This window comes from Rutidosis leptorrhynchoides, chromosome 1 (assembly GCF_046630445.1).
Source record: "Rutidosis leptorrhynchoides isolate AG116_Rl617_1_P2 chromosome 1, CSIRO_AGI_Rlap_v1, whole genome shotgun sequence".
In the NCBI taxonomy this organism is placed as follows: domain Eukaryota; kingdom Viridiplantae; phylum Streptophyta; class Magnoliopsida; order Asterales; family Asteraceae; genus Rutidosis; species Rutidosis leptorrhynchoides.
This window is the reverse complement of record NC_092333.1, coordinates 81,133,432-81,156,121: the sequence shown is the minus strand read 5'-3', so window position 1 is coordinate 81,156,121 and position 22,690 is coordinate 81,133,432.

Sequence of the window (22,690 nt, the reverse complement as noted above, 5' to 3'; positions counted from 1 at the left end):
TAGTAAATTAAAAAAAAAAAATTACTATTATACATAGAATTGATTTAATTTTTAAAATTTTTTTATGCAAATGTATCATAAATTTTTTTTTACCGAAACATATAAAATACTTAAATATGAACAGAGTATATTTTAAGGAGTTAGATATTTTCACTTGAATTTTTTTATAAATACACTACATTTATGTATGAAACAGTTGTATTGTACTTGTTAATGGATAAATGTAGTGAATTTATTAAAATTAAAGTGAAGTTATCATTATACTTTAAGAACGATGTAAAAATTAACAAAGTGAAAACACTTGTGTCACTATAAAAACAAGAAAATCATTTGTTGTAAAAGGAATATGTCACATCCATGTATGACTACTATATATATATATATATATATATATATATATGGACAGGATCAATGGAGAAGTAACCAATCGGGAGTAAACGGGGGGAAGCAAATTTTTTTTTTTTTTTTTCGTTTTTTTGGAATTTTTTTTTCCGACATCAAGATCACACGAAAATATGAACATTTAGAAGAGACACTTCGTGATGAATGTTATTATTTAGGAGGAAAAACGATCGACAAAAATAACATTCAAGATAATATTGTTCGTGAAGAATATGAACGTTTTTTTTCATGTTTTGTGAAGTAAAATTTAGCCCGATTTAGAGTTTAGGGTTTAGGGTTTAGGGTTTGGTGTTTTGGGTTTATTCCATAAAACCAAAACACCAAATCCTAAACCCTAAACCCTAAACTCTAAACCGTTCGTGTTAAAAACTCAATCTAAATCCTAAATCTAAACCCTAAACCCTAAATTTCTAAACCCTAATATCTAAACCCTATAAACCCTAATATCTAAACCCCAATAGCTAAAACCTCAACATACGCTCGAAAAACACGATAATTGTTATATATTACTTCTTCGAGCATTTTCCCGCCAAAATAAAAACATTTATCACAAAGTGTCTCTACTAAATGTTCATATTTTCATCCCATCTATAATGTTCGTGAACAAAGTTTTTTCAAAAAATGAAAAAAAAAAAAAAAGTTTTTGCTTCCCCCGCTTCCCCGATTGGTTACTTCCCTCTTGACCACTATATATATATATATATATATATATATATATATATATATATATATATATATATATATATATATATATATATATATAGAAATCCAATCAGGGAAGTAAAAATCAGGAGGGAAGGGGAAGTTCCTGATCTTGCCGTCCATCTCATCTCAGTTGCCTCCAGTCCACCTTCTTCCCGTGTTCTGCAATTCTTCTTGCTAAAAGAGAAAAGGGTAGTTTAGTCCTTTATTATTTCAGCATTAAATTAATTAAATTTTTTTTAATTTCTTTAACTCGTGTTCCCGATTCCTCATTCTGAAATCATTCTTCTATTTTCAAATGAGTTCCATATTCTATGCGCTACAGTTGCTTAATAGTTCATTTCTAGGGTTTCAGTTTATGTTGTAATTTTTATTTTTATTTTTATTTTTATCAAATTCGAATGATTCATATTCCTATAGGATTTTAATTTAACGGTCGTAATTATCTTAATTTCGTATGCTTATGATGTCAATTAGGGTGTTATTATATGCCTTAGTTTTATTTTCTTCAATTTCACTGTTAAGGGTGTTAACAACTAACAAGGGTTTGAATTGCTTCTGTAGTTTTGTTATTTTGTCAATTTCGTATGATTCATTAGGTTTTATTAATTGATATAACTTGTTTTTCATATAGTATCTCGTGTGATTACAAAGTTTATTTAGGGTTTTAGTGTCTTAATGGATAATAGTGTTGCTGTGTTGGCTGCTACCGATATACATGATGCTCTTGATTCTGCTTTGTTGAGAGTAGGGAAGGTTGATAAATTAGTGGTTGCTGATGTTGCTGACATAGTTAAGATCAGGTTTGGTCATACTGCATTCCATTTTTTCATTGTTGTGGTGATTATAGTTAGCTGAATCTGATTAGATGCCTTAAAAGGATGTTAATTATATAAAAAATTTCAGGTTGATCCTTTTACATGTGCCATGGTATTTATAGAGTGTTATGTTTGATTAACAGTTGCTTGTTTGTAGTTAGTATGTATTAGGAAAAAAAGTGTTGCAAGTGATGGTGTTAGTCAATATACAGCTCCCAAAAACAGAAATCAAGTAATAAAGATTATGTAGCTTTGAGTTCACGTTCTAGGAAAGCAAATGATTATGAGGGATGAATCTCTCATATTTCAACCTATTTGGAACTTATGATTATCTAATAAGTTAGGTTAGATCTTGAATTGTTTTTTATTTCATAATTGTCTTTTGAACCAGTTTACCATCATGCCACTTACTATCATGATTAGTTGTGGAACCATATTCTTGGTTATTGTTGGACTGATATCATCTTATAAGAGAAAGCCATGTCACAAACTTATGAACTTTTGTTTTGCCCAAGATATATCTGATGCGGCTTTCAGTGTTCTCATCTACATTTATGCCTAGGCAACTTCTTACATGTCTCGTTACCTTTCTTTTTATTAAGTGTGTTTGGGTAACGATTACACATATATGTGTAACTGATACTATAAGTAATAAGAGAGTTCTTTGTTGGTTCAATTAATGAATTACGTTATGCTTTTGCTAACCCCAGGGGATCGATTTATATCATAATCCTCAATACTCGACCAGTTTAGTGAATAAGTGCTCTAACTGTTTGGCTTGTTCTCATGCAGTTACTCTATATTTGATGTCTCTTGAATAATCACCTTTTGAGCATGGGAAAAAGGTGCAAGTATGTGCCCCTTGCTTTGCATCCTAACACACATATACTGCATTTTGTCATGTCCATTTGTCTTTCCATGCATTTTGCATATCTGGCTTGATAACTGATTTAATGCACATTACTGTATGGTAGGAAGAAGAATATATGAGAGCGGAAGTAGACATCTACATAGCGTGAAACATACCCCTTTAATATTAGTAGATAAAATCTTGATGATAGCATATTAAGAAACAAGCTATTAATCATGGTATATTATATTTGCTTTAATATAGATGATTATGATTATGATTATAATTATTATGATTATGATTATGAATATGAGTACGAGTATGATTACTTGCTAATAACTTCATAAGTAACTTTTCACTATTGTAACAGGTAATTATCTCATGTATAATACATATGTAAAAAAAGCTAGCGAAAAGATAAAGAAAGGGGTTGCCTCATTTGTAGGGATTGAACATTTATTTCAATGAAAATTTTGGCTCTGCAAATTGTCCATTACCCTTTTCCTATCTTCTTTTTATGCATTTTGTATTGTGGTATAAGTGGCGGTCTTCTTTTAAAATACAAGTTTGTCTACTAGAGAGTTTATTAGCAATTGGTGAATTCAATTAAAAATTTGTAGATCCGTAACAATACACACGATGAATGTTTTAAATTTTATTTTATTATCGATAGCATAATACTTTGAGAATGTTTAAATTTTAATGTACTTTTTATATGTACCTTTTATCTATTACTTTTATAGATATTCCAATTTGTTTTTCGATTAGATTATTCGTGATTAATGTCTTAATCTAATTAATTAATTAATTATATTTATATTTATATGCTCTATATCTTTTCCAATAACATCTCACCCGATTAATGTTTTAAATTTCATTGTATTTTTTGTTTCAACTTCCATTAGCTGATTACATATATCAATAGATAACATTACAGATTAATGTCATAAATTAAATAATAATATACGTTTACACATATGTTATTTTATTTTCGATAACGTTACACACGGTGAATGTTCTAAATTTTATTGTACTTTTTATTTGAATTTTTCATTGATAAATTTATTTATAAATTTAAAAATCGATAACATTACACACGATGAATGTTTTATAATTTTAATATTTAATTACAATTAAAAATTTCATACTATTTTATTTTTTTGATAATATTACACTTGTAAATGTTTTTAATTTCAATGTCTTTTTATCTGGACATTTGATTCATCAATTACTCTTGTAACATCATTCATGATGAATGTTTTAATTTTAATAATTATAATTATATATAATTACATACTCTTTACTTTTTTCGATAATATTACACATGGCGAATGTTTTTTCATTGATAAATTCATTTAGAAATTTAAAAATTGAAAACATTACACACGATGAATGTTTTAAAACTTTAATAACAATTTACATTTAAAAATTCCATACGATTTTATTTTTCGACAATATTACACTTAAAGAATGCTTTAAATTTCAATGTCCTTTTATTTAGACTTTTATAGATTAATTAATTAGTCTTTATGACATTATTCATGATGAATGTTTTAATTTTTATAATTATAATTATAATTATATATAATTACATGTTCATTATTTTTTTCGATTGCATTACACATGGTGAATGTTCATGATGAATGTTTTTATTTTATACCATTACACACGGTGAACGTTATTTATTTTTCTCGATAACATTACACACGGTGAATGTTCATGATGAATGTTTTAAATTTTATAACATTCCACACGGTGAATGTTCTTTATTTTTTTCGATAACATTACGCACGATGAATGTTTCAACTTTATAACATTACACATGATGAATGTTCTTTATTTTTTTTTATAACATTACACACGATGATTGTTTTAATTTTATAATATTACACACAGTGAATTTTTTTTCGATAACATTACACTCGAGTAACACTGAAAATCGCGTCAGTTACACACGATGAATGTTTTAAAGCTAATAATAAAATACTTTTAAGCATATATTATCTTATTATTCAATAACAATTACACACGATGAATGTTATAATTTTCATTGTACTTTTATGTGAACATTTTATATATGAATCCATATATATAAATTTCAATCGTTTATGTTATTTCATTTTTAGATAATATTACACCTGATTAACATTATAAATTTCATTGTATTTTTTTATTTGAATTTCATCAATAAATTCATTTTTCATAATATTACATACGATGAATGTTTTAAATTTCATTGTACTTTTTATTTAGTTCTTCATTGTGATATAGTCATTGATAAATTTATTACATTACACAAAATGAAAATTTTAGTTTTATAATTATTTTTAATAATTATTTGTAGTTAAACGTTCTTTATCATTTTGTTTTTCGATAACATTACACCCGATTAATGTTTTATATTTCATTGTAATTTTTAATTTTTCTTTTTCATAGATGAAAGCATTTATAGATCAATAACATTATTCATGATGGATGTTTAAATATTAATAATTATTTATATTTACATGCTCTTTTTATATTTCGATAACATTACACCTGATTAGCGTTATAAATTTTATTGTATTTTTTAATTTGAATTTCATCGATTAACCCATTTTTTATAACATTACATACGATGAACGTTTTAAATTTCATTATACTTTTTATTTAATTCTTCATAGATATAGTCATTTATAAATTTATTACATTACACACCATGAAAGTTTTAATTTAATAACTATTTTTAACAATTACTTATAGTTAAACGTTTTTTATCATTGTGTTTTTATGTAATATTACACCCAATTCATGTTTTATATTTCATTGTAATATTAAATTTCTTTTTTATATAGATGAAAGCATTTACAAATCAATAACATTATTCATGATGAATGTTTAAGTTTTAATAATTATTTATATATACATGTTCTTTTTATATTTCAATAACATTACACCCGAGTAATGTTAAAATATACAACTGATTTGGTCTCCTGTATTGAGTTGTCAGTATGGACCGAGAAGTAACAAAGTATTCACACCTGATCGACTTATAATACTAAACAAACAATAACAATATGGGGTAACTAGACCTGATCGACTTATAATACTAAACAAACAATGATTTTACTATGGGTTATAAGTTCATAAAACACACAATAGACTAACGATAACATGTTTGTTTTTTGTAACCACATGGGAGTATTATTTGAGGAGTTTTAAATATACACAATGAAGTTGTATAATTAAGATACAAAAAAATCGTTACTATCCGTTATTAGTAATACACGATAATGATGTTCTGAATGTAGATGGCTGCAACTTCTCACATGCAAGTGAAGGTGAAGACGATAACAGAGCAACACCAATAGTAGCTGAATGTAAAGACGGTGATGATCTTTGAGCTGTGCGAAGAAAAACCAGATTGTTAATTTCTCAATAGAAAATGATAAATAAAAAATAATAAAACACTAACAAGGTGTTAATTTACAATTCCTATGATGGCTGCCATTTATGTAGATGTAAAAACGCACAAGTATAAACTCATCATCACAGTTCGATTCAGCTAACATGAACTCATCATCACTCGCTAATCATGAGTATATCAATGTAGTGTGTTTGGAATTGCATATATTCAGCACACACTTTAGATATTCAGCTGGAAATAGCCTAAACCACACAAGCAGCTATTTGTTTCCAAACACTTGGATTTCAAAAAAGTAGCAACTATTCAAGACTCCATTCGGTAGCTGGAACAAGATCGGTCTACCTCGAATACCATAAACGAAGTAAACTCAAGAATGCTAAACAAATATACCTTATAATTTTCTTCAACAATCACTAATATGCAGCAATTTATGAAGAAAATGGAAAATTAAAAAAGTAACATGTTTAAGAACGTTTATAGAAGGTTGTTCAAAAAATAAAAGATTTTGCAACAACTTATAAGCAACATGTGGTGTTGACTTCAGATTACTAATTAATCAAATAATACTTACATTCAACTAATGTAATAAGTAATACTGAAGCAATCAAGTATTCAATTCAGAAAAAGCTCGATCAATTAGCGAAAAGTAGATACTGATGTGCGTAGAGGTGTATACGAAATAGTTATATTTTTATTGCGAAATACTATTAAATACGATACAATTTTACACAAGTTATTTATTTATTTATAGAGTGGATATACTTAAACCTTGCTACAACACTTATAGGCAGTGTACCTAATCGTACAGTAGTGTAGTTTTTTAGTAAGTCCGGTTTGTTCCACAGGGAGACGGCTGAGTTTAACGCTATATTTTTAACAACTATATTTATAAAAAATATATATAATTATACATAGTATTATTATTATAAAAGGGGGTTTTTACCGTTTAATGTCCGGTTTGTCGATTTTAAATAAAGCGTAAAGATAAATGACGATAATATAAATGACAGAATTTAAATTGCGATAAAGTAATTGCAGTAATTAAAATGACAGTAAATAAAGGTACGATGAAATATGAAATAAAACTATTATGCTTATTTAAACTTCCGTAATCATGATGTTTGACGTTTTGATTTTAATTAATTGTTACCCGGGTTAATTGTCCTTTGTCCTGGATTATTTGATACCTATTTGGTTTTTGTCCATAATAGTCCATCGGTCATAATTATAAAATGCTCGTCAAATTAACCTTATTCACGAAGTCAAATATTCCAACTAATTAGGGATTCGAACTGTAACAAGGTTTTAATACTTTGTTAATAATTACACCAGGTTATCGACTGCACGTAATCCAAGATTTTAATACTTTGTTAACAATTACACCAATTATCCTTGTATGTAATCCACCCCTGTTTTAATGAGATATGAATATTAATTTACCCACTTGATCAGAATGAATAATCAATTACCCAACCCGAATACTTAATTAAATGATCGTAAAAGATGTCGTATAAACGTCACTAAATAGGACATACATAATCATTTTAATAATTATTAGATTAACTAATTTGAAGATAGGTTCGACAGGTTCCAATGAGTTGTCGCTCAATTAGACAATACCCCTTATCTATTAATAGTCATAGTCCAATGTCCACAAGTGTCGGTCTTTTGTCCAAACCTTAATTATGGTACAAAATCTAATAACCCCGTCTTAATATTTAGTCTAACATCACGATTACTTCGGCTCAAATAAGCATAATAATAACTTAGTTACGAGGCATTAATTTAAAAAGGAAGAACATAGCTTACAGTGGTGATTAATCGCGTAGCGTTGCACGGACAGAATTTCGACTTAAAACCCGTAAAACATTTCTTACAATAACCCAATTTTTATTAAACTTAAATTAAAATTAAAATTATAAATATATATATTTATATTACAGATGAAGAGAAGAGAAAAACATGTCATAAATTCGTCCGAAAAATGCTGAATTTATAGAATGTGGCCTGCTACAGTAACTCATGCGGTCGCATGAGATTTTAGTGCAAATCTCATGCACTTGCATGGGCTCATGCACTCGCATGAGTTTTATGCCTATTTCCCATGCGATCGCATGGCCGTTAGATCCAGCTCACATATTTTTTTGTTTGCTAGTTTGTCGACGTTATTTAATATAATATATAATATATAAATAATTTATATAATTATTTAAATATTATATTATATTCTCATGCATAGTTGACTTGTAATTTTAGCTCCGTTGCGTCGCGCGTTGATAGTTGGCTCAGGTCCCGGTTCCGATTTTTCGAACGTCCTTTCGTATAATTTAATATCTTGTACTTTGCGTTTTGCGGCTCGTACTCTTGTAATTTTGAGACGTTTCTCATCAATAAATTGAACCACTTGAATTATATCTTGTACATTTGAGCTTTTTGGTCATTTGCATCTTCAAATCGTCGTTTTCTTCTTTTGTCTTCGCACTTATTTATTTAAACGAATATTACATAAAAATAGAACAATTGCAACTAAAAGCTTTACATATTGGAAGGATATTGATACTAAATATATGTTCCTTTTTAGCATTATCAGATACATTGAATCAAAATCAAAATTGAAGTGCCTGATGGTCGATAGAATTGCGTTCGGCGTGAAATATTTTCAAAATCAAAATGAATCCCATCGATTTGATTGAAATCTTTATAAAGAACACTCAATTATATCTTCATAAACAACATCAAATTCATTAGATACACCTCAATACATACGAATACTGAATTTAGGCAACAAATAGTAAGATATCTACCACTACACTGAAATGTCCCGTTCATATTGATTATAAACGTTCCATATTAATTGATTTCGTTACGAGGTTTTGACCTCTATATGAGACGTTTTTCAAAGACTGCATTCATTTTTAAAACAACCATAACCTTTATTTTATCGATAAAGGTTTAAAAAGCATTACGTAGATTATCAAATAATGATAATCTAAAATATACCATTTACACACGACCATTACATAATGGTTTACAATAAGAATATATTACATCAAAAATAAGTTTCTTGAATGCAGTTTTTACATAATATCATACAAGCATGGACTCCAAATCTTGTCTTTATTTTAGTATGCAACAGCGGAAGCTCTTAATAATCACCTGAGAATAAACATGCTTAAAACGTCAACAAAAAATGTTGGTGAGTTATAGGTTTAACCTATATATTATCAAATCATAATAATAGACCACAAGTTTTCATATTTCAATACATCCCATACATAGAGATAAAAATCATTCATACGGTGAACACCTGGTAACCGACATTAACAAGATGCATATAAGAATATCCCCATCATTCCGGGACATCCATCGGACATGATATAAAAACTCAAATTACTAAAGCATCCGCTACAACGGATGGGGTTTGTTGGGCCCAATAGATCTATCTTTAGGATTCGCGTCAATTAGTAGACTGGTTTACTAATTCTTAGGTTACCAAGTAAAAGGGGCATATTCGGCTTCGATCGTTCAACCATAGAAAGTAGTTTCATGTACTTGTGTCTATTTTGTAAAACATTTATAAAGCTTCATGTATTCTCATCCCAAAAATATTAGATTTTAAAAGTGAGACTATAACTCACTTTCACAGATTTTTACTTCGTCGAGAAGTAAGACTTGGCCACTGGTCGATTCACGAACCTATAACAAATATGTACATATATATCAAAGTATGTTCAAAATATATTTACAACATTTCTAATACGTTTTAATGTTTTAAGTTTATTAAGTCAGCTGTCCTCGTTAGTAACCTACAACTAGTTGTCCATAGTTAGATGTACAGAAATAAATTGATATATATTATCTTAACCCAATCCACGACCCAGTGTATACACGTCTAAGGCTAGATCACAACTCAAAGTATATATATTTTTGGAATCAACCTCAACCCTGTATAGCTAACTCCAACATTACTGCATATAGAGTGTCTATGGTTGTTCCAAATAATATATATAGATAGATCGATATGATATGTCAAAACATTTGCATACGTGTCTATGGTATACCAAGATTATATAATATATTAGAATATATGTATTATACAATATAAGTTAGCTAGGATATGATTAATATAGATTTGTTACCAATTTTCACGTAGCTACAACAAGTAAAAATATCCAATCTTGTTTTACCCATAACTTCTTCGTTTTAAATCCGTTTTGAGTGAATCCAATTGCTATGGTTTCATATTGAACTTAAGTTTATGAATCTATACAGAAAAAGTATAAGTTTATAGTCGGAAATACAGGTTACAAGTCATTTTTGTAAAGGTAGTCATTTCAGTCGAAAGAACGACGTCTAGATGACCATTTTGGAAAACATACTTCCACTTTGAGTTTAATCATGATTTTTGGATATAGTTTCATGTTCATAAGAAAAATCATTTTGGTGCGTATGACGTTGATGTTCGAGGTACAGATTGTGATGTTGAGGTGTGCGATGCGGATGTTGTTGGTGGTGGTAATGGTACTGTTGGTGTTATTGTCGGTGGTACTGTTGATGCCGGTGATGCTGCTGGTGCTTGTAACCTTTGCACCATATTCTCCAAAGCCACTACCCGAGCGCGAAGCTTGTTGACTTCTTCTACTACACCGGGATGATTGGCGGTTCGGACGAGCGGATGAATACGATCCAGAATTTGAGATAGTATATTATCGTGACGAGACACTCTGGAAATGAGAGAGAAAAGGGTGTCTCGAACAGGTTCGCCGGTAAGTGCTTCAGGTTCTTCGCCAAGAGGGCAATGTGGTGGATGGAAGGGATCACCTTCTTCTTGTCTCCAATGACTAAGCAGGCTATAAACCCATCCCCAATTCATCCATAATAGGTGATGGCTGATTGGTTGATCCATTCCGGTTACACTGTCTTCGAAATTCAGGTGAATATCCATATCAGAATAGCTGTCGGAGTTTAAGGAATTTGAACTTGATACGTGATCCATCTTGTATAATTAGAGGGATGATTTTTGATATGAAATAGATTATAGAATTTAGTTTGGTATTCTTCAATACATAATTTACATATATATGTATAATACCAAATTCCATAAATCACGGAGAAATTTTAGGAAGATGTCAGAAAAAGTTTACAGTAACAGATACGTTAAGATATGAATTTTGTCTATACACTATTTATGCAATAAATGCAGTAAAATGTGTCTAGACTAGGAATGATAAGCAGGTAATTTCCGATAAAAAATGATAAGCAAAACTTTTGACATGCAGACACGGTCGAAGTCCAGACTTACTAATGCATCATAACAACTATCAGTTAGACACACTCATGCAAGCCTGGTTCGCTAGGACCAACGCTCTGATACCAACTGTGTTGATCGCTCCAAATCCATATGGACGAACACGTCATTCATTGATTTCATTGCGAGGTATTTGACCTCTATATGATACGTTTTGTAAACATTGCATTCTTTTGAAAAGGCATACCATAAATGAATATTTAATTCCAAGGTTTTCGACATCTGATGATTTCTACATATAGACAATCACGTAAATAATAGTTTACAATAATACTTCCGTTGACAATGCAGTCAAAATAGATACATGATGATGGTTTTGTGAATGCAACGTTTTCTTGAATAAAGCATGCAAGACTCCATGCACATAGCTTATATAACATGTAAGCAAACAGCGGAAGACTTCTAGGGAACCTGAGAATAAACATGCTAACAAGTGTCAACACAAAGGTTGGTGAGTTCATAGTTTTAATGTTTTGCATAATCTGTACATAAAGGTGGATCACAAGATTTCAGTTGTTTCATCCAGAAACGTATATCAAAATATTCTACAAGATTGAGCACCCTGATAACTAAACTTAACGTATATATAATTTGTACCCTTTGTATAATCATCTTAATAATACACGCAAACCAACGTGTACGCTTCTCAAATAGCATACGTCCGTTAAAAGGCTAGTGCTCTAGCTCGGACTGGAATATCAAGCCCTATGGATCCATATACTACTACTCGCGCCCACCAGTTCTTATAACCGGCAGTTACTAGTTACCAAAGCTAAGGGATTTTCGGTTCAAACTCAGTATAGAATTTAGTATGTACTTGTGTCCATTGTTTAAAATAAATTGTATGTATTCTCAGCCCAAAAATATATATTGCAAAAGCATTTAAAAAAGGAGCAAATGAAACTCACCTTAGCAGCATATAAAGTTGTTCACCAAAATGTAACCGAAACTCGGATTACCAATTAATCGTAGATCTCAACGTATCAGTATTGAGATTCAATATTGTAGGAAAGTACGTAGACGTAACGGAGATGATAAACACTAGGTTTGATTCATAAATATACCCCCGAACATTACCCATAACCTCCTTGGCAATAACCCGTAATTTCCTTAGCTCTATCCCTCTTGAAAACCATTTTGAAAATAACCCACTCATGACCTCGTTGTAGTATTTTATGTATAATACATAATTAATAATACTAATAATAATAAGATTAATAATAATATTAATCTTAATAATATAAATAATAATAATAATAATAATAATAATAAAAATAAAATAAATTAAATAAATATTACGGAATAATAATACTAGAGAAAGAGATATATATTCAATTGAGCCAAAAACTGCGCAATTTATAGAACTTTTTCTGAAAAAGTACCCCATGCGATCACATGGGATTTGTGCTTCAAGGCCATGCGATCGCATGGCCCTCTGATCCAGCTCACAAACTTTTAACTTTTTGTTTGTCGACATAATTTTATATAATATATATAATATATTTAATTTATATAATTAATTATATATTATATTAAATTCACATGCATAGTTGACTTGTAATTTTTGTTCCGATAAGTCGTACGTCATCACTCGACTTATGTCCCGGTTCTGGTTTTTCAAATGTCCTTTCGTACGCTGAGAAAACTTGTATTTTACATTTCGTGTCACGTACCTTTGTCAAAATATAGCCTTAAATTATCCCTAAACTATACCACTCAAAGTATATCTTAAACTTTCGAGTGTTTTGGTCGTTTACTTCTATAAATCGTTGTCTCGCTATTTGTTAATATATATATAATAACAAATCATTTTATGACCAAGTTAATATATATTTTCAACATTCATAAACACGTTTTAAATATACGTCGCAAGTTATTCATATAATTAATATTCTAACTTATCATATATATTCAAATAAATATTTAAACCAATAAGTTTAATGTACAGTATCAAACAATTAATACATTGTTACGTTTTCAAGTTATAGTATATATATATATATATATATATATATATATATATATATATATATATATATATATATATATATATATATATATATATATATGTATCTATATACATATAATTGTTCGTGAATCGTCAAGAATAACCGAAAGGTATTTGAATATATGAAAGTAGTTCAAAAATTTTGAGATTCAGTTTTACAGACTTTGCTTATCGTGTCGGAAATGTTAATCATACAAAGATTAAGTTTAAATTTGGTCAGAAATTTCCGGGTCATCACAGTACCTACTCGTTAAAGAAATTTCGTCCCGAAATTTGAGTGAGGTCGTCATGGCTAACAATAAAAATGTTTTCATGACAATTATGTGTTGATAAATAGAATTTTTATCACCGTTGAATAATATGGATAAAAAAAATCCAATTACTCGAAGCGTATGAGGGAAGTTATCGTAATAGAGTGAAATGGAGAATAGAGATTCGTCTTATCTCTTGACGTAGTAACGATTGATTTTCGGAATTTAAGGAATAGAAAATCTTCATAATTTAAATAAGATTTGATTCTTCGGAATTTAAGGAAATTAGGATTTCCTTTGATTAAATGCGTAATCTGCCTCGATTGCTATGTCTGATATTTTGCTATAAATTGACCTTTTTCGTTTCATTTATTTTCACCACTCCTATAATCTTCTTCCTTATTTCATACTTACAAAAGATTTGTGAAAATGCTTCATCCAGTTCTGATTCTTGATATTTTCTTGGCTATCATATCATTCATTCTTCTTTTTCATCTGCCACCAGAGGAGGTTATTTTCTTCTACTATTACCTTGGGGTTATATTGTTTTTCATTCTCCCGTGTCTTTATATTGCTATACGCATTGATATACACGGTTTGTAATTTCGGGGTTGTTTTCAGGCTTTATATTTTCCATTATATTTCGGAGCTTCATGCTTTCGTTTTCTCTTCTCGACTTTAAGTTAAGCGAATATTGGTCCAGAATTCGTAGGTATGAATTTCGGAATGAACATAATTAATATTCTAAGAAAGAAACGGTAATGGCACAATCTGACTTGTCAAATTACCAGAATACCTCGAAAAAACCGAATCATCAAGAAAAATATTTTCTTGATATGTTTAGAGGTTAAATAGAATGAAAGAGTTATGTAACATGGTTCATGATGAAGGTGGGATCTGTGAACCTTTATCATGTTCTATTAGAAACTTAGCATGACTTACTGTAATATAATCACGTTGATCAAGTGTCATTATATTATACTAATTCATGCTTCAGTTCCCAACACTACTTTAAAACATTCATATTTTAAACTTGAAGGTTTCAGAATTTAGAAACTAAAATAGTTTCTTTTATGATGTAACACAGATAACGCGAAGAGATGAATGATTTCAGATAAGAATAGTTATGAAGATACCTCAAGAATTATCGAGGATATTTATAATGAAAGGTACGATGATATCTTAGAATATTTAAGATAATGATGATGATGAAGAATATTGTCCGCAAAGGTTTTAGAGTAAAGAGAAAGGTATTTACTAAGGATTTCAGCAGACACTGAATCATTTGGATTCTTTGAAGGCAGGTTCAGTCTTTGTGATTTATCCACAGCCTCCTTCATACTTTGCTCAATCCGTTTTCCAGTTCCAAACCTTCTCTTTTTCTCAGCTTTACCACCATACTATTCTTTATCATTAAACTTTTGACTGTTAAGGTCGTTTACAGTTTTTGCTGCTTCATCAGCATTGTTCCAATTTCGAGAACTAGTTCATAGTTTGGGATGTTTTTTTAGAAACTTCACATTCGAAGTATGTAAATCTAGAAGATAGACATTATATGTATATATAACTGTTGACGTAGAATTGCTGCGATATTCGAAATACTGATTGCTAATTCCCGGTAGTTGATATGACAATTATTGTTACAAGATGTGGATGAGTACATGATACAGTTTCAATGAGTATAAGGATTTTTTGGAAGGTCAAAGATCAATGAAGTTGTTGGTAAATTTACTGCTAATGTGGTGGAACATAAAAGGTTCCCCAGTAATAAAAACGTATATACCAAAGTTTCAAGTCTGAAAGGTTGTCGTTGACTGGTTGAATGGTTGATAATACTGGATACTTTGAAAAGGGATTGCAAGGTTATTTTCGTCAAAAACAACGCTAAAGGATCTTGCACAGTTTTGAAGTCAAAGTATAGCTTCGAAAGATGTAAGAATCTAAGAATGATGTCTTTTGTTAAATTTTAACTTTGGATTTTGATTTGTCAAAATCAAAATATGTAATCAAATTTGGATGAGGATGGTTGTTTTGATTTTTATAAAATAATATATATTGTTGTGAAAGTAGTGAGTATAGTTGATGATTTGTTGAATCAGAATCGAAGAATGTAACATATTAATAGTGAATTTATATATCTCTCGGGTATTACCTACCCGTTAAAATATTCTCACCATTAACAGTTTGTACAAAAGAGTTTTCTTAATTACATTCTTTATGAAAATACACCTACATATATATTTTCTTTAGATGTAATCATGCTTTAAATGAGTTAACATAATATTATTCTCATCTGGTTTTCGACTAGGACTAGAATATATAATCTCTAAAACTTTTAGAAACTACATATTCTCTGCAGAATATTTCTTCGATGAAGTTATGAATCAATACTTCATCGTTTGTTGTTGTTGGTATTCCTTGGTATCTATGGTGCGTATGATGTTGATGTTCGAGGTACAGATTTTGATGTTGAGGTGTCCGATGCGGATGTTGTTGGTGGTGGTAATGGTACTGTTGGTGTTATTGTCGGTGGTACTGTTGATGCCGGTGATGCTGCTGGTGCTTGTAACCTTTGCACCATATTCTCCAAAGCCACTACCCGAGCGCGAAGCTCGTTGACTTCTTCTACTACACCGGGATGATTGGCGGTTCGGACGAGAGGATGAATAAGATCCAGAATTTGAGATAGTATATTATCGTGACGAGACACTCTGGAAATGAGAGAGAAAATGGTGTCTCGAACAGGTTCGCCGGTAAGTGCTTCAGGTTCTTCGCCAAGAGGGCAATGTGGTGGATGGAAGGGATCACCTTCTTCTTGTCTCCAATGACTAAGCAGGCTATAAACCCATCCCCAATTCATCCATAATAGGTGATGGCTGATTGGTTGATCCATTCCGGTTACACTGTCTTCGAAATTCAGGTGAATATCCATATCAGAATAGCTGTCGGAGTTTAAGGAATTTGAACTTGATACGTGATCCATCTTGTATAATTAGAGGGATGATTTTTGATATGAAATAGATTATAGAATTTAGTTTGGTATTCTTCAATACATAATTTACATATGTATATATAATACCAAATTCCATAAATCACGGAGAAATTTTTGGAAGATGTCAGAAAAAGTTTACAGTAACAGATACGCTAAGATATGAATTTTGTCTATACACTATTCATGCAATAAATGCAGTAAAATGTGTCTAGACTAGGAATGATAAGCAGGTAATTTCCGACAAAAAATGATAAGCAAAACTTTTGACATGCAGACACGGTCGAAGTCCAGACTTACTAATGCATCCTAACAACTATCAGTTAGACACACTCATGCAAGCCTGGTTCGCTAGGACCAACGCTCTGATACCAACTGTGTTGATCGCTCCAAATCCATATGGACAAACACGTCATTCATTGATTTCATTGCGAGGTATTTGACCTCTATATGATACGTTTTGTAAACATTGCATTCTTTTGAAAAGGCATACCATAAATGAATATTTAATTCCAAGGTTTTCGACATCTGATGATTTCTACATATAGACAATCACGTAAATAGTAGTTTACAATAATACTTCCGTTGACAATGCAGTCAAAATAGATACATGATGATGGTTTTGTGAATGCAACGTTTTCTTGAATAAAGCATGCAAGACTCCATGCACATAGCTTGTATAACATGTAAGCAAACAGCGGAAGACTTCTAGGGAACCTGAGAATAAACATGCTAACAAGTGTCAACACAAAGGTTGGTGAGTTCATAGTTTTAATGTTTTGCATAATCTGTACATAAAGGTGGATCACAAGATTTCAGTTGTTTCATCCAGAAACGTATATCAAAATATTCTACAAGATTGAGCACCCTGATAACTAAACTTAACGTATATATAATTTGTACCCTTTGTATAATCATCTTAATAATACACGCAAACCAACGTATACGCTTCTCAAATAGCATACGTCCGTTAAAAGGCTAGTGCTCTAGCTCGGACGGGGATATCAAGCCCTATGGATCCATATACTACTACTCGCGCCCACCAGTTCTTATAACCGGCAGTTACAAGTTACCAAAGTTAAGGGATTTTCGGTTCAAACTCAGTATAGAATTTAGTATGTACTTGTGTCCATTGTTTAAAATAAATTGCATGTATTCTCAGCCCAAAAATATATATTGCAAAAGCATTTAAAAAAGGAGCAAATGTAACTCACCTTAGCAGCATATAAAGTTGTTCACCAAAATGTGACCGAAACTCGGATTACCAATTAATCGTAGATCTCAACGTATCAGTATTGAGATTCAATATTGTAGGAAAGTACGTAGACGTAACGGAGATGATAAACACTAGGTTTGATTCATAAATATACCCCCGAACATTACCCATAACCTCCTTGGCAATAACCCGTAATTTCCTTAGCTCTATCCCGCTTGAAAACCATTTTGAAAATAACCCACTCATGACCTCGTTGTAGTATTTTATGTATAATACATAATTAATAATACTAATAATAATAAGATTAATAATAATATTAATCTTAATAATATAAATAATAATAATAATAATAATAAAAATAAAATAAATTAAATAAATATTACGGAATAATAATACTAGAGAAAGAGATATATATTCAATTGAGCCAAAAACTGCGCAATTTATAGAACTTTTTCTGAAAAAGTACCCCATGCGATCACATGGGATTTGTGCTTCAAGGCCATGCGATCGCATGGCCCTCTGATCCAGCTTACAAACTTTTAACTTTTTGTTTGTCGACATAATTTTATATAATATATATAATATATTTAATTTATATAATTAATTATATATTATATTAAATTCACATGCATAGTTGACTTGTAATTTTTGTTCCGATAAGTCGTACGTCATCACTCGACTTATGTCCCGGTTCCGGTTTTTCAAATGTCCTTTCGTACGCTGAGAAAACTTGTATTTTACATTTCGTGTCACGTACCTTTGTCAAAATATAGCCTTAAATTATCCCTAAACTATACCACTCAAAGTATATCTTAAACTTTCGAGTGTTTTGGTCGTTTACTTCTATAAATCATTGTCTCGCTATTTGCTAATATATATATAATAACAAATCGTTTTATGACCAAGTTAATATATATTTTCAACATTCATAAACACGTTTTAAATATACGTCGCAAGTTATTCATATAATTAATATTCCAACTTATCATATATATTCAAATAAATATTTAAACCAATAAGTTTAATGTACAGTATCAAACAATTAATACATTGTTACGTTTTCAAGTTATAGTATATATATATATGTATCTATATACATATAATTGTTCATGAATCGTCAAGAATAACTGAAAGGTATTTGAATATATGAAAGTAGTTCAAAAATTTTGAGATTCAGTTTTACAGACTTTGCTTATCGTGTCGGAAATGTTAATCATACAAAGATTAAGTTTAAATTTGGTCAGAAATTTTCGGGTCATCACATGAATGGTAGCTGTTGTTGTAGGAAAATTCTGCTAACGGTAGATGTCGATCCCAACTGTTTCCGAAATCAATAACACATGCTCGTAGCATGTTTCAAGCATTTTTATCATCCTTTCGCTCTGCCCATCAGTTTGTGGAAGATAGGTAGTACTCATGTCTAGACGAGTTCCTAATGCTTGCTGTAATGTCTGCCAGAATCTTGAAATAAATCTGCCATCCCTATCAGAGATAATAGAGATTGGTATTCCATGTCTGGAGACGACTTCCTTCAAATACAGTCATGCTAACTTCTCCATCTTGTCATCTTCTCTTATTGGCAGGAAGTGTGCTGATTTGGTGAGACGATCAACTATTACCCAAATAGTATCAAAACCACTTGCAGTCCTTGGCAATTTAGTGACGAAATCCATGGTAATGTTTTCCCATTTCCATTCTGGAATTTCGGGTTGTTGAAGTAGACCTGATGGTTTCTGATGCTCAGCTTTGACCTTAGAACATGTCAAACATTCCCCTACGTATTTAGCAACATCGGCTTTCATACCTGGCCACCAAAAATGTTTCTTGATATCTTTGTACATCTTCCCCGTTTCAGGATGTATTGAGTATCTGGTTTTATGAGCTTCTCTAAGTACCATTTCTCTCATATCTCCAAATTTTGGTACCCAAATTCTTTCAACCCTATACCGGGTTCCTTCTTCCCGAATATTAAGATGCTTCTCCGATCCTCTGGGTATTTCATCCTTTAAATTTCCCTCTTTTAAAACTCCTTGTTGCGCCTCCTTTATTTGAGTAGTAAGGTTATTATGAATCATTATATTCATAGCTTTTACTCGAATGGGTTCTCTGTCCTTTCTACTCAAAGTGTTGGCTACCACATTCGCCTTCCCCGGGTGGTAACGAATCTCAAAGTCGTAATCATTCAACAATTCAATCCACCTGCGCTGCCTCATGTTCAGTTGTTTCTGATTAAATATATGTTGAAGACTTTTGTGGTCGGTATATATAATACTTTAACCCCATATAAGTAGTGCCTCCAAGTCTTTAATGCAAAAACAACCGCGCCTAATTCCAAATCATGCGTCGTATAATTCTGCTCGTGAATCTTCAATTGTCTAGACGCATAAGCAATTACCTTCGTTCGTTGCATTAATACACAACCGAGACCTTGCTTTGAAGCGTCACAATATATCACAAAATCATCATTCCCTTCAGGTAATGACAATATAGGTGCGTAGTTAACTTTTTCTTTAACAATTGAAACGCTTTCTCTTGTTCATCCTTCCATTCAAATTTTCTCCCTTTATGCGTTAATGCAGTCAAGGGTTTTGCTATTCTGGAAAAATCTTGGATGAACCTTCTGTAGTAACCAGCTAGTCCTAAAAATTGGCGTATATGCTTTGGAGTTTTCGGGGTTTCCAATTTTTCAACGGTTTCAATCTTTGTTGGATCCACCTGAATACCTTCTTTGTTCACTATGTGATCGAGGAATTGAACTTCTTCCAACCAAAATGCACATTTTGAAAACTTACCGTACAGTTTTTCTTTTCTCAGCAACTCTAGCACTTTTCTTAAATGTTCTTCATGCTCTTGATCATTCTTCGAGTAAATAAGTATGTCATTGATGAAAACAATGACAAACTTGTCAAGATATGGCCCACACACTCGATTTATGAGGTCTATGAACACAGCTGATGCGTTCGTCAATCCAAACGGCATAACCATAAACTCGTTATGACCGTAACGCGTCCTAAAAGCAGTCTTTGGAATATCATCCTCCTTCACCCGCATTTGATGATACCCAGAACGTAAATCAATCTTCGAATAAATCAACGAGCCTTGTAGTTGATCAAATAAGTCGTTGATTCTCGGTAGTGGGTAGCAGTTCTTGATGGTAAGTTTGTTCAACTCTCGATAGTCGATACACAACCTAAATGTACCATCTTTCTTCTTGACAAACAAAACAGGAGCTCCCCACGGTGATGTACTTGGTCGAATGAAACCACGCTCTAAAAGTTCTTGTAAATGGCTCTGAAGTTCCTTCATTTCACTAGGTGCGAGTCTGTAGGGAGCACGAGCTATTGGTGCAGCTCCCGGTACAAGGTCTATTTGAAATTCAACTGATCGGTGTGGAGGTAGTCCCGGTAATTCTTTCAGAAATACATCGGGAAATTCTTTTGCGACTGGAACATCATTGATGTTCTTTTCTTCGGAATTGACTTTCTCGACGTGTGCTAGCACATCATAGAAACCTTTTCTTATTAGTTTTTGTGCCTTCAGGTTACTAATAAGATTTAACTTCGCGTTGCTCTTTTCTCCGTACACCATTAAGGGTTTTCCTTTTTCTCGTATAATGCGAATTGCATTTTTGTAACAAATGATCTCTGCTTTTACTTCTTTCAACTAGTCCATACCGATTATCACATCAAAACTCCCTAACTCTACTGGTATCAAGTCAATCTTAAATGTTTCGCTAACCAGTTTAATTTCTCGATTCCGACATATATTATCTGCTGTAATTAATTTACCGTTTGCTAATTCGAGTAAAAATTTATTATCCAAGGGCGTCGGTGAACAACTTAGTTTAGCACAAAAATCTCTACTCATATAGCTTCTATCCGCACCCGAATCAAATAAAACATAAGCAGATTTATTGTCAATGAGAAACGTACCCGTAACAAGCTCCGGGTCTTCCAGCGCTTCTGCCGTATTAATATTGAAAACTCTTCCGCGGCCCTGCCCATTAGTATTCCCCTGATTCGGGCAATTTCTACTAAAGTGGCCCGGTTTTCCACATCCAAAACAAACTATGGTGGTATTATTTGTTCCGACATTATTTGTTCCTTTAGTTCTGTTATGCATTGGTCCGTAGATTTCGCACTTCTTCGCGCTATGACCATTTCTTTTACACCTGTTGCAAAATGTCGTGCAGAATCCCAGGTGATGCTCTTCACATCTTTGGCATGGCTGTTTTTGGTTTTTGTTGCCATTGTTGTTATTGAGATTGTTGTTGGGATTGTTATTGTTGCTGCTGTTGTTGTTGTTGTTGTTATTATTGTTGGGCCAGTTATTGTAGTTGTTGTTGGGACGTTTGTTGAAGTTGTTGTTGCGATTGATGTTGCGGTTATTGGGATAGTTGTTGCAATTTTGGTTGTGATTGTTGTCGTTGTATTGGTGACTCTTGTCATTGGTTTCTTCCCAATTTCTCTTGACTTGTTTCATGTTAGCCTCTTCGGTCGCCTGCTCTTTAATCCTTCCTTCGATCTGGTTCACTAATTTGTGAGCCATTCAACTTGCCTTTTGTATGGAGGCGGGCTCGTGTGAACTCACATCTTCTTGAATTCTTTCCGGTAACCCTTTTACAAATGCGTCTATCTTCTCTTCTTCGTCTTCAAACGTTCTGGGACACAATAGGCACAATTCTGTGAATCGTCGTTTGTATGTGGTGATATTGAAACCTTGCGTTCGTAATCCTCTAAG